General features: G+C 44.1%; 1 protein-coding gene across 3 annotated transcripts in view; it reads left to right on the top strand.

Moving 5' to 3' along the window:
- Positions 1 to 12,306, top strand: part of CHCHD3 (coiled-coil-helix-coiled-coil-helix domain containing 3) — a 116,945-nt gene that overhangs the window by 81,814 nt on the left and 22,825 nt on the right. The window lies entirely within an intron of this gene.

The following is a 12,306-nucleotide window of genomic DNA, read 5'->3' as shown; positions in this document are numbered from 1 at the left end:
CTGGGAATTCCATTCCAGGAACTGCTTTTGTTTCATCCCTTGGGAAATTCACCATTTTTTCCCTGCCTCAGGCAAGAGAAGAGCAGTGGAACCATCCAGCTGTTGAGTGAATTCTCTGATAATTCTGTACAAGGAGGCAGCACACAATTCATTACCCAGAGAGATGAGTTAAAATGTGCAACCTTTCCCTGTCACCATTTTATTCAGGGTGAGGGTGTGATTTTGAGTGACTCTTTACTCATTTCTGGCACTCCTTGTCTGACATGTGTGCATCCTGCTTCCCTTTTTGGATCAGACTGCAGCTCTCAAGGTGGGCAATTGTTGTTTTTCATATCAGGCACCTCCTGTCTCACGTGGATTTGCTGTGCAGTGCAGTGAAACAGCAAAATGCAGGTTACAAAACTGAATATTATGGACTGCTCTGGGTTATACTGAAATACCTCATGCATCAGTTTTCAGCAAACCCTACTTTGTGCTGTTTGCTTTTTGGGATTACAGCAATAATACAAAGATTTTCCCTCTTTTTCTCATTCCCAACTCCTGCTGCTTTTCAGTTCTGAGAGCTTTGCATTCAGTAAAGCTGGAAGAGAACACAACTCACCAAAAAACAGAAAAATAAACAAACAAAACTTTTTGGAAGGTCTGGATTGCTCTGTAAAGAGGAAGGGAGGGAATTCTGCCTCTCTGAGGTGAGAACCCAGCCCTGGGGACACAGCAGGAGCTGGAGCTGCTGGAGCAAATCCAGAGGAATCCATGGAGCTGCTCCAGGGCTGGGAGAGCTGGGGGTGCTCACCTGGAGAAGGGAATTCAGGGAGAGCTTCCAGCACATTCCAGGAGAGCTGGAGAGGGACTGGGGACAAGGGATGGAGGGACAGGACCCAGGGAATTGGGGAAGGGGAGATTGGGGCAGGAATTGCTGGGCTGGCATTGCCAGAGAATCCCTGGATCCCTGCAATGCCCCAGCAAGGATTGGAGCAGCCTGGGATGCTGGAGGTGTCCCTGCCATGAGCTTTGAGCTCCTTCCCAGCCAAGGCAGCCCAGGATTCTGGGATTCAGGACACTCAGCATCCATCCAGAGGGGTTTGGATGGACAGTGGGCATGGAAAAGAGAGGAAAAGGGAAGGGAGAGCCTGGATGGTTCCCTGAGATTGCAAGGGAAGGCCCTGGATCCATCAATGCCTTGGAGAGGAGATGGATCCAATGGGAGGTTGTGGAGAGCTGGGAATTGGCAGCCTGGAGAATGGAAGGATCCAGGGAGAGCTTCCAGCACATTGCAGGGGCTGGAGGGGCTGCAGGAGAGCTGGAGAGGGACTGGGGACAAGGGATGGAGGGACAGGACCCAGGAAATGGCTTCAGATTGGGAAAGGGGAAGGAATTGCTGGCTGGGCTGGGATTCCCAGAGCAGCTGTGGCTGCCCCTGGATCCCTGGGATGCCCCAGGCCAGGTTGGATATTTGGGCTTGGAGCACCTGGGACAGTGAAAAGTGTCCCTGCCATGGTTTGGGTGGAATGAGATGAGCTTTAAGATCCCCTCTAACCCAACCCATCCCATCCTGTGATTCTTTAAGAAAATCAAAGTTGTTTTGGAGTAAAGAAGAGCCCCAGTGTGAAATCAGAACCTTTTTTCTGTTATAATTTTCACAGGAATGCCATTCCCTGTGTGCCAGAGCTGAGGAGCTCAGTGTCCTCAGTGCACTTCCCTGTAGCTGAACCTGTTCCATTTGCTGTCTTTAAATGAAAAACTATTGATATTTTTTTTTCTCCCATGTCCCTCTCATTCCACTGAATAGGTGCAATATTTTTTTGACTTTACACTTCCAAAGAATTCCTCAGCAGCTGAACACACCCCATGAAACAAATCCAGCCCAGACTGTATTCACTGCACCTCTCAAACAGCTTTCATGAGCCTCCTTCCTGCTCAGAATTTCTGCTGCTCCTGTCACTGAATTTTTTGGAAGATTTCTTTAATTATATGTTTAAAATAATGTGCAGAACATTGATGATTTGAGAATCTTTTGTGGCTGAGCAGGCAGGAGTTTTTCAGTGGGATTTCAACTGAGCAAAACAAAATAATGCTGTGTATAGGTGAGATGAGTTATTGGATAATGGTAGAGGCTGGGCTTCCTTTTGTTAGAAACTGTGCAGAAATTGGGTTTTTTTTAAAGGCTTTGAAAAAAGCAGTAAATGACCCTTTTAAATTCAGAAAACATCAATGAAGTTTTTTTTTTTTTTTTTTCTTTGAATTGTTGCCATGAACTGACAAGAGATTATTTCAGGTACTTGTAAAATTGAAAGAACTTCATGAAAAACTGAAAAATCCTTACAAGACCTGTGCTTTTATATTGGAAAAATCAAGTGTAAAGTGCTGTGTGTGTTTGTAGCATGCAGCATGTGGGATGTTTTTGAAGTGGGAGTTTTACCAGTGGTTGACAGAACAAGGATTTAGTGCCAGTGTTTGAGGGGACATTTGATGTCTTTTTACTGCAGTAGTTGTTGCAATTAAAAGTTTTCAGACATAGAAACCTCTTTTTCTGTGACTGAATTTACTGGCAGTGTTTTATTCCTCTTCTTGCCCAGGCTTTAAGAATTTGAAGACAAAATAAATGGGAAATTTCAGGGTGCAGGTGCCATAAATACAATTCCTGCTGGCAGGAATTCCTGGCCCTGCACAGGACAACTCCAAAAATCCCACCCTGTGCCTGAGAGCATTGTCCCTATGAAGTAATTCTAGATTTTACAGTAAAAAAAGGGATTTTTCTCCTGTAGCTGCCCAGATCAAAGATGTGGGAGCTTTTGAGAGTCACCTTGGTACTTTGGAGGGAGAAAAAGGAGAAAAAATATCGATTCAATCAAGTTCATCCTCAATGCTCTCATACTTTATAAAGTAAAATGCAAAAATCCAAATTTACAACTATTTCCATATGTTATCAGCCAGCTGGGGAATCAATACAGAGATGGAATTTATCCAGCTGGACCTGTTGCTGTGAGGAGTGAAGAAGAATTGTAAATGTGTGTGAGACCCAAAGTGCATTCACAAAAACAACTAAAGGAGGGAAAAGGTGGAATGTCTGGAGAAATGCAGGTGTGCAGCACAATGGAACACTTGGAATGAGAAGGAAAAACAAAGGTTCCAGTGGAAAAAAAAAAAAAAATCCATCTGTAGGATAAAACATCTCCCAAATACCTGTGGGGTGGCAGAAATTCAGAATATCAGTTCTGGCACTGCAGGAGGGAGATGGGAATAAACAGAACCCATGAGGAATGCAGGAAAAAGGAGCCCAGGAAAGAGTGGGAATCATCCTCAGAGGTCACAAAACCCAGTCACAAATTAGGAAGGTTTGTAGGAGTCTGTGTTTGAATTATTTGGCCTCATGTGTCATCCAGCTGTAGGAATTTTGTGGAATTTTGTGGAATCTTTTGTGGATTTTGCCTTATTGAGAGCAATGCTGTGACTTTAAACTTCCAGATTATTTGGTGCTGATAATTCCACTGGGTCATGCTTTCATTTTTCCAGGTCCTGGAATTTGTGTGAGCAGGTTTTTAGGGAGAGCCCACCTGCATTAGTTGTGGTTTCTCTTCCTCCAGGAGCAGTTCTGAGCTCAGTGGGGCTGCTGGGATCCACTCTTGATAGATCACTGAAAAATTCTCACATTATTCTGATTTAAACATGCTCATAGTTTTTTTCCCTTCTTGCTGAGCAGAGTTCTCCATCTAATCTGAGTGTAAAATGCAGTTTACTTGGATTCAGGTGCTTATCACTGATCCTAACAAATACCTACATTGTTTTTAATCAGGGATTTTTTAATATCTTCAGCATTTTTGTTGTACCAGTGCTATGGTGTTCCAAGCAGCTGCCAGAGACCATCCTTGAAGTTCTCCAGTTCCTTCACCATCACCAAAACCTGTTATTGATAAGTAGATTTTTACAGTTTGACTTTTGTTGTAGCAGCATCAGCTGTCAGTCAGTTGATATCAGATTTTCTGCCTTTTCTTGTGGCTGTTTTCACTTGGATCATGAACTTTGCACAGTGGAAAATCTGCTCTCCATATTCACTCCCTCTTTGCTCACCTGCTGATCCCAACCATCAAAATATCACCTGACAGACCAAAATTCACAATATTTGTGGCAACAATATTGAAAGAAGTTCATTGCTCTGACCAAATGCAAATATGAAAGTGGTTTGGAATATCAAACTCATCTCATTTGGATACTGCAGCTCATAATTCCACAAAATGAGAATTTGATAGGATTAATCAAACTGGTTCCTGAGGAAAATTCCCACAAATACCAGCTCAAAAAAAACCACAGGCAAAACTTTTTAAAGCAGCAAGAGAAACAGCAACCACTGTGCCATGACACTGGTGCCAGGACTGTGGATTGAGAGAGACAGAATATTGCAGAATTTCTTTCAGGAACTTTATTGGTGGTTTCTCTCGGGCTGGCGTGTGAGTTATTTGTGCTTTTCAAAAAAATGGTAATTTTGCACTCATTATGGCCTGAGGCAGCCAATCTCAGGCAGCAGTGATAGGGGAGATCTAATAAACAGAGCTAAAGCCAGCTATTTTCCATTGATTTGAAAGAAGACAGAGCTAATCTGTGATTCTTTCTGCTGGGCTGCTGCCACAAGATGAATTTCACTCCCAGCTGCAGAGCAGATTGCACATCTACAAGCCAAAAGAGATTTTCACCCTGATAGCAGATCTGAGTTTCCATATTTATGGGTTGTTCTGACTGTAAGGAGCCTTGGGAGGTCCAAGCACCTGCTCAGAGCAGATTGAGCTTTGACATGGGGGATTTTTGGGGACCTCTAAGGCTGGAGATAGCACAACCTCATATCATCCCTGTCCCTTAACTGTCCTTGGGGGGAAGTTTTTTTTTTGACCACTTTCATGGGCTCTCTGCTTCCAAAAGCTGGCCAAAATGAGTTGGAAACAAGTGGTGCTTAAAGGGATTTTCTCAGATTTTCTCAGATTTTGAGACTTCCTATTAAAACTGTGGCTGCTGTAGACCATGGAGGGGCTGCCCTGGCCTCTGTCTATGGTAAAGTTTTGCCAAAACAGCTTCAAATTTTCTTCTTTGGAGTCTCCAGCACCTCAGGACTTTGTGGGAGTCATCCATGCAGGATGAGCTGAGTGTGCAGGAATGGAGTGGAAGATTTAGGCTGAGTTGACTTCATGCTTTGAAATGCTAAGTGCAGAAAGGACAGCTCTGTACCTTGGAATAAAACACTGGGATACCCCTGGAAGTCACAGCCATTCCTGGATGGGACCCTGGGCAGGCTGGGCCAGTGGGAGGTGTCCCTGCCCATGGCAAAGGGTTGGAACTGGATCATCTGGAAGGTCCCTTCCATCCCAAACCATTCCAGGAGTTTGGAATTTTTGCTGATCCTGGTTTGCTTTGAGCTGATGTGATTGCCTGTGGTGTAATTTTTGCTGGCCCATTGAACCAGTATTTAAGAATTAATTCCACAAATGCAACCAGCAACAGGAATTTAAAATCCTCATTCCTGTGCTTCTGTCTGCACCCCACAGAAGGGAATTCCCAACTTAGATTTCTTGGGCATCACCCCTGGCAGCAGCAATTCCCATTCCTGTGTGCCTCAAAGATGTAGCACATTCATTTTTGGGGGGCAAAACCTGCTTTAGGAGAAATAACCCCATTGGGAAAACACAATTTAAACCATGGAATAGTGACAGGGCTGAGCTGAGAAAGGAAAATTGTAAATGGGAATAATTTAAATGAGGCTTCTTGTCATCAGGAAGGGCCATAAATACAGTTGTGCATTTTCAGGTGCATCTCTCAGCCTGAGCACATTTGTATTAACACCACTACTACAATTACATGCAGATTAGCTGCTTGGCTGAATAGCTGTAAGAACTTGGAATAGATTTGTCCTTTTCACAAAGGTTTTCATTTTCTTTGGCAGCTCAGAGTGTTAACAAATTCGAGATCAATGTTGTAGCAGGGCAGAAAAGTGAAGTGAGGCATGGCTGGAGAGAAACTTCAGAGCCATTAATAGTTGCAGTTAAAGGCATGAGTTAGTGGTGCCTGAAAAACAGTTGGAAATTCAAAAGAAAAGGTCAAAAATTGCTCTTTTTTCCCCCATTTTCTGCTCATAACTGAGTTAAGTATTTTACCCTGCTTGCTGCACTCTGAATATCTTTGGTATCACTGAAATCTTTGACAAACACCCATCATGGAATTAATCCAACTCTGCTGGGATGTGAATTTCCTTCTTCAGGATGGAATCACAGATTGGTTTGGGACCTTAAACATCATCTCATTCCAAGCTGCCATGGGCAGAGACACCTTCCAGGTTTTTGTTTGGGTGGGTCTGTGGCATTTTCAACACCTTTGGATACTTTTTTTTGGGTTTTATCTCAGGTACTGGGTGGTTTTGGATCGTCCAAATCAGTCCACAACAGTTCAGGTTTCTCTTCTGTCCCAGGGACAGCCTGGTCCTGACCCAGCTTCTTCCAGGTACAGCAGGCAGAGGAAATTTTCTAAAGGCAGAAGAGAGGGAATTGCACTTGAATTTGAAATTGGGAGCTGTAGACAAGCACCACTAAAATCCTGATAATTGCCTTAGTCTCAAATTCCCTATCTGGGTGTCTTCTGTAGGCTCAGCCCAGGATCCCAAGTTGCTTCCTTTGCTTTTTGTTGTTTTTTGGGGTTTTTTTTCTGTGGTGCTTCTCTTTCAGTTTGAATTCCCTCTCCTTACCTTGCAGCCACTTCTCCCACTTATTTCATATTAAAAAGTTCTCCTCTGCTGTAAAAACTCATCCCCTGCTCTGTCCATTTATCTTTAGTCCATGAGTTGTCCTGAATTTTGGAAGGGATTTGTTGGGTCTTTCTCCTAAGGCACCTTTTCAGCTGTAGTGCAGGATTGGAAAACTGGTTTGATTTGGGCAGTGACCATTTATTTTGGTGGAAAGATGCTCCATTTGGATAGATTTCATAAAAATCTGATTTTCAGCCCTGTGGCAGATCCAGAGAACTTTCTCCCAGTGAGGACAGTCAGTCCCCCTCATTAAAAAAGAGCTCATAATAGGATTTAAAAATCAGAATAGAAGTCTTAAGTGTTCTGTAGGATCTCTTACTGTGGATTTGGAGATCTTTAGTTTCATCTCTGGAATAAAAACTGCACCAATTGACTGCCTAGAGCAGCTGGATCAAATGAGAGCAGTCAGAACTTGTATAAAGAATAACTTATCTAAAAATTCAAGCACAGGGCTGATCTGCTGACATTTCAGAAGAAATTCCCTCATCCATAGATCATTTGCAGGCAGAATGAAGATGCAGTGTTACTTGGGAGCTGTCTGATGTTAAATGCTTGGTTTTCCATAGCTTATTAAAATCAATTCAGGGACAAATAGAGACTTTAAATTCAAATGAAAATGTCATTGGAATGGTCATATTTATAAAGCTGTAATTTAATGTAATTTGGAACTGGGGTGGAGGCACAGAACAGTTGATGGTTTTATTCTTTTTTTGTTCTCATTTTTTCCCTAATTCCTTCTCTCCTTGCTCATTTGGTGGCAGTTCCAAAGATGAAAGATGACTGGATGTTTGAAAGTTTATTTCTTCTAATCTTGTTTTTTTTCTCTATAGTCCAGAGGAAGCCCTGGAGCTGCTCCAGGCTGGGAGAGCTGGGGGTGCTCACCTGGAGAAGGGAATTCAGGGAGAGCTTCCAGCACATTCCAGGAGAGCTGGAGAGGGACTGGGGACAAGGGATGGAGGGACAGGACCCAGGGAATTGGGAAAGGGGAGATTGGGGCAGGAATTGCTGGCTGGGCTGGAATTCCCAGAGAATCCCTGGAATGTCCAAGTCCAAGGATGGGGTTTAGACAAACCTTGTCAGTCTTGAGTTTGGACTGAAATAAGTGAAACAATTTCCTTGTGGCTCTGGAAATCTCTTTTAAGGCCGTTCAGATCCGAGGCTCTGTGTCAACAGGATGATTAAAACAAAATGCTCCCTATTATCCACAAATAGCTCTGTTAAAGATCCTCAGATGAAATGGCCACAAGTACAATTAAGGGGAGAAAAGAAGCTTAACTGCAGCAGAAATGGATTAAAAAGAGGCACAGAAAACTTTCCAATTTGCCATTCAGGGAACAGGATAATCTTTGCCTGCCAATGCTTTGAGTCTTTCCGTGGGGGAGGATGAGAAGGAAAGAGAAATCTTTAAATTAAAAATTCTCCCCTGATTCTCAAAGGTGCCAAACAGCCCAAGCCCTTGGTTCCTTTGGTGGGTGGAGCAGGTGCTGAGCTGAGCTGGAGTCAAGCTGGGCTCATTTTTGTCTTTCCCAGCACTAACTTGAAGCAAAGGGCAGATTTATCTCTTTTGTATGCAAGTCAAAAGTCTTTTTTTTTTCTTATTCTCTTTGTCAAATCAACTTTTAACTACGTAACTATTAAATTTAATTAAAATAAAAAAATAAATAGATTGCATGGATGTTACTCTCATAATGAATCTCTTCAGAGCTTTAAGGGCTTAAAAAAAAAGAATTAAATACCAAAATCAGTCGTGGTCTGTCTGCAGTAAAAACAGTTCCACCACATTTTTAATAAAATAGTGCATACAGGTGAAGTATCTCTGGTAAAATTAAATGAGTGATCTCAAGTTCTCCTGGTTCTTTTGATAATCTTTTATCAGCTTGGATGACACAGGATCTCTCAGAACTTTGCCTGGTTGCAAATCTGAAGATTTTCAGCCCAGAGTGAAAGGTGTGCTGGTGCTTTGAGGTCCCCATGCAGACAAAACAGTGACCTTCTGAGGGGCTCCAGGAATTTATTTTCTTACACAGACCTTTGAAATCAGAGCAGTGGAGAGAGATAATTCTCCTCTCATTCCTCCTGCTTTCAGAAGCTTCTGTTCCCACTTCTCTCAGGGAAAATTATTTCAGTGGCAAACGTGGTGAAAACACTTTCACCCATGGTCAGATCTCATTTTTTCCCTCCCTGACTTATGGCATTATTTCTATTTTCTGTGGCTCTGTGTATGCATCAGGGCAAATTTGGATTTAGAATTAAAATTGAAGTTCTCTTTAACTTCTCCTTCAGCCTCTGTTTCTCTCAGTTCACATTGAGGGTGTGGAAAAGGCACCACTTGTTACTCAATTTTACTGCAATATCTTCATTATCTTTGGGTCTAAACTACTGGATTTGGGTTTGGAGGGGAGTTTAAACTCATCCAGTGCCACCCCTGCCATGGCAGGGACACCTCCCACCATCCCAGGGTGCTCCAAGCCCCATCCAGCCTGGCCTTGGGCACTTCCAGGGATGAGGATAATAAATGCCTGCCTTTATCTGGAGATGAGAAAAATGATGTTACAGCCCCATTTTTAATCTGTATTTAGGGAAATGACCACTGCACTTTTATCTGGAGGATTAAGGAGGACTTAGAAAACAAAACTTCATCTCTGGGTTGTGGAGAGTTTATCTCTAAAAGAGAATCTGAGTGGATTTCAATAGTAGACTTGAGCCAACAAACAGCACACTTCATCTAAGATAACAAATGATTTCTTGATAGCTTGTAGGATTAAAACTTCTGGGCATACAGAGCAGCTCAGTTGATCACTTGAACTGCAATTAAAAAGCAGAACAAGTACACCCTGAATATTGTTTTTATGTCAGAAATGCTCCTTCATGCTTGAAAATGAGAAAAAATTGCAATCGATCCTTACAACTGTTGTGTTCATCTTTATTGACCAGGCCAAAGGAAGATAAATGGCAGCCTAAATAAGATTCCAGTCTGTGTTGGCCTGGGGGGGACAGGGGGTGATGGAGAATCATTCATCATCTCAGCCCTGCCTTGGCCACGCTCGTCCTGCTGCTCACTGGGGGCTCATCCCATCCCAGGAAAGGTTCCTGCCCTAAAGCATCTCCCAGTTCATCCCATCCCATCCCAGGAAAGGTTCCTGCCCTAAAGCATCTCCCAGTTCATCCCATCCCATGGATCCCATCCCATCCCATCCCATCCCATCCCATCCCATCCCATCCCATCCCATCCCATCCCATCCCATCCCATCCCATCCCATCCCATCCCATCCCATCCCATCCCATCCCATCCCATCCCATCCCATCCCATCCCATGATGATTTAGGAAGGGCTAACTGAGGGTGGCAGTGAGTGCAGTGGGTGCTGAGGTCTGGGCTGGCAGTGGGAGTGCAGCTGCTCCTGCTGACCCCAGCCTGACCTTTGCCTGCACTGCCTCTTACCCAATTTGTTATCATTTGTGAGAAAATATTAACCCTGCTGTTCAATTTTATCCCTGTCTGGAGCTGGAATTTTATTCAATGTTTTTGGTACATTTCAAGATTATTATTCACAAGGAAGAAGCTTAGGAGATGAAATCTTGAAGTGGGAAGGAGAAATGGTTTTATTTGCTTTTTTTTTTTTTGTAGTTGGTGATGCCTCTTTTGGAATTTCAGGAAGTGTTTTTGCAGGAGTGAGAGCTTCACTGCTCATAAAATGATAAATATTCCTCAGGACATATTTACTCACCCAGTGACCACAGACCTGTGTCACCTGTGACTTACATGGAAGAGTGATCTCTCCACTTACATTTCCATTTTTTTCTCCCTAAAAACGTTTTCATCGTCTTGCTTTTCCATACATCAATGTCTTAAGCTAAACTGCTTTATTTTACCCAAAATTAAAATTGGAATGATGCTTCTCATGGACTGAATCCATGTGTGTTAAGGAATCATGGAATGGTTTGGGTTGGAAGGGACCTTAAAGCCCATCCAGTGCCACCCCTGCCATGGCAGGGACACTTCCCACTGTCCCAGGTGCTCCAAGACCCATCCAGCCTGGCCTGGGACATTCCAGGGATTCTCTGGCAATCCCAGCCCAGCCAGCAATTCCTGCCCCAATCTCCCCTTCCCCAATTCCCTGTGTCCTGTCCCTCTATCCCTTGTCCCCAGTCCCTCTCCAGCTCTCCTGCAGCCCCTCCAGGCCCTGGAATGTGCTGGAAGCTCTCCCTGGATCCTTCCCTTCTCCAGGCTGCCAATTCCCAGCTCTCCACAACCTCCCATTGGATCCATCTCCTCTCCAAGGCATTGATGGATCCAGGGCCTTCCCTTGCAATCTCAGGGAACCATCCAGGCTCTCCCTTCCCTTTTCCTCTCTTTTCCATGCCCACTGTCCATCCAAACCCCTCTGGATGGATGCTGAGTGTCCTGAATCCCAGAATCCTGGGCTGCCTTGGCTGGGAAGGAGCTCAAAGCTCATGGCAGGGACACCTCCAGCATCCCAGGCTGCTCCAATCCTTGCTGGGGCATTGCAGGGATCCAGGGATTCTCTGGCAATGCCAGCCCAGCAATTCCTGCCCCAATCTCCCCTTCCCCAATTCCCTGGGTCCTGTCCCTCCATCCCTTGTCCCCAGTCCCTCTCCAGCTCTCCTGGAGCCCTTTGTGGACTCTGATTTCTCCCAGAACCCTTCTTTCTCCAGGGTGAGCAATCCCAGCTCCCTCAGCCTGACACAAATTAAATATTTGGAAGATGCTAAATCAATATTGAGGCATCAATAACTCTGAAGCACAGGATAAAGTCCCAGGTTGTTAAAATAAGAATTCAGCTGGGTTTGCTGTAATCACCCAGTGTGGGATTGGCAGGATTTTGTTGCCATGTTAACATCACTCCCTGGGATGCCAGTGACTCAAATCTACACCAGAATTCTTGCAAGTGCCAGCACAACTTTCTGCCTTTCCACACCCTTTTTCCACCAGCATATAATAATTCCAGAGAAGTTTTGAGCTGCTTCAACTTTGCTTTCTCCCTCCAGCTGGGCAGCCAGGTGCTTTGGTTATTACAGCAGAGGTCCAGCTGTGCTGAGGCTATAAAAACCTCCTGAAAAATGCCACCTCTGTATTATTGAGACATGAAGCAAAACAACATTCCAGCAATTATGATCACAGAATTCTTTAGGCTGGAAAAAACCTTTAAGGTTGTAGAGCCATGTCCCCAAGTGCCACCTCCACAGGGCTTTAAATCCCTGCAGGGATGGGAACTCCACCCCTGCAGCTGTTCCAGAGCTTTCCATGAGGGAATTTTCCCAATTTCAAAGCTGAGCCTCCCCTGGCACAGCATTTTCCCACCTAGGAAGCTTCTGTTGCTTGGTGAGCATCTCTCACCTGTACTTAAAAAATGAATATTTTTCTAGAACTGAGTCAAAGCCATCCCTGGGTTTAGGAGAGATGAGAATCTATCCTGAAGCTGCCTGGCTTTAGGAATTAAAACTAACAACTGAGTGAAGTGATCTGGGAGTTTGGAATATTCCAGGAAATCCTCAGAGAAGGCAA

This window comes from Erithacus rubecula, assembly GCF_903797595.1.
Source record: "Erithacus rubecula genome assembly, chromosome: 4".
Taxonomy (NCBI): domain Eukaryota; kingdom Metazoa; phylum Chordata; class Aves; order Passeriformes; family Muscicapidae; genus Erithacus; species Erithacus rubecula.
This window is presented reverse-complemented; position numbering and strand designations above follow the sequence as displayed.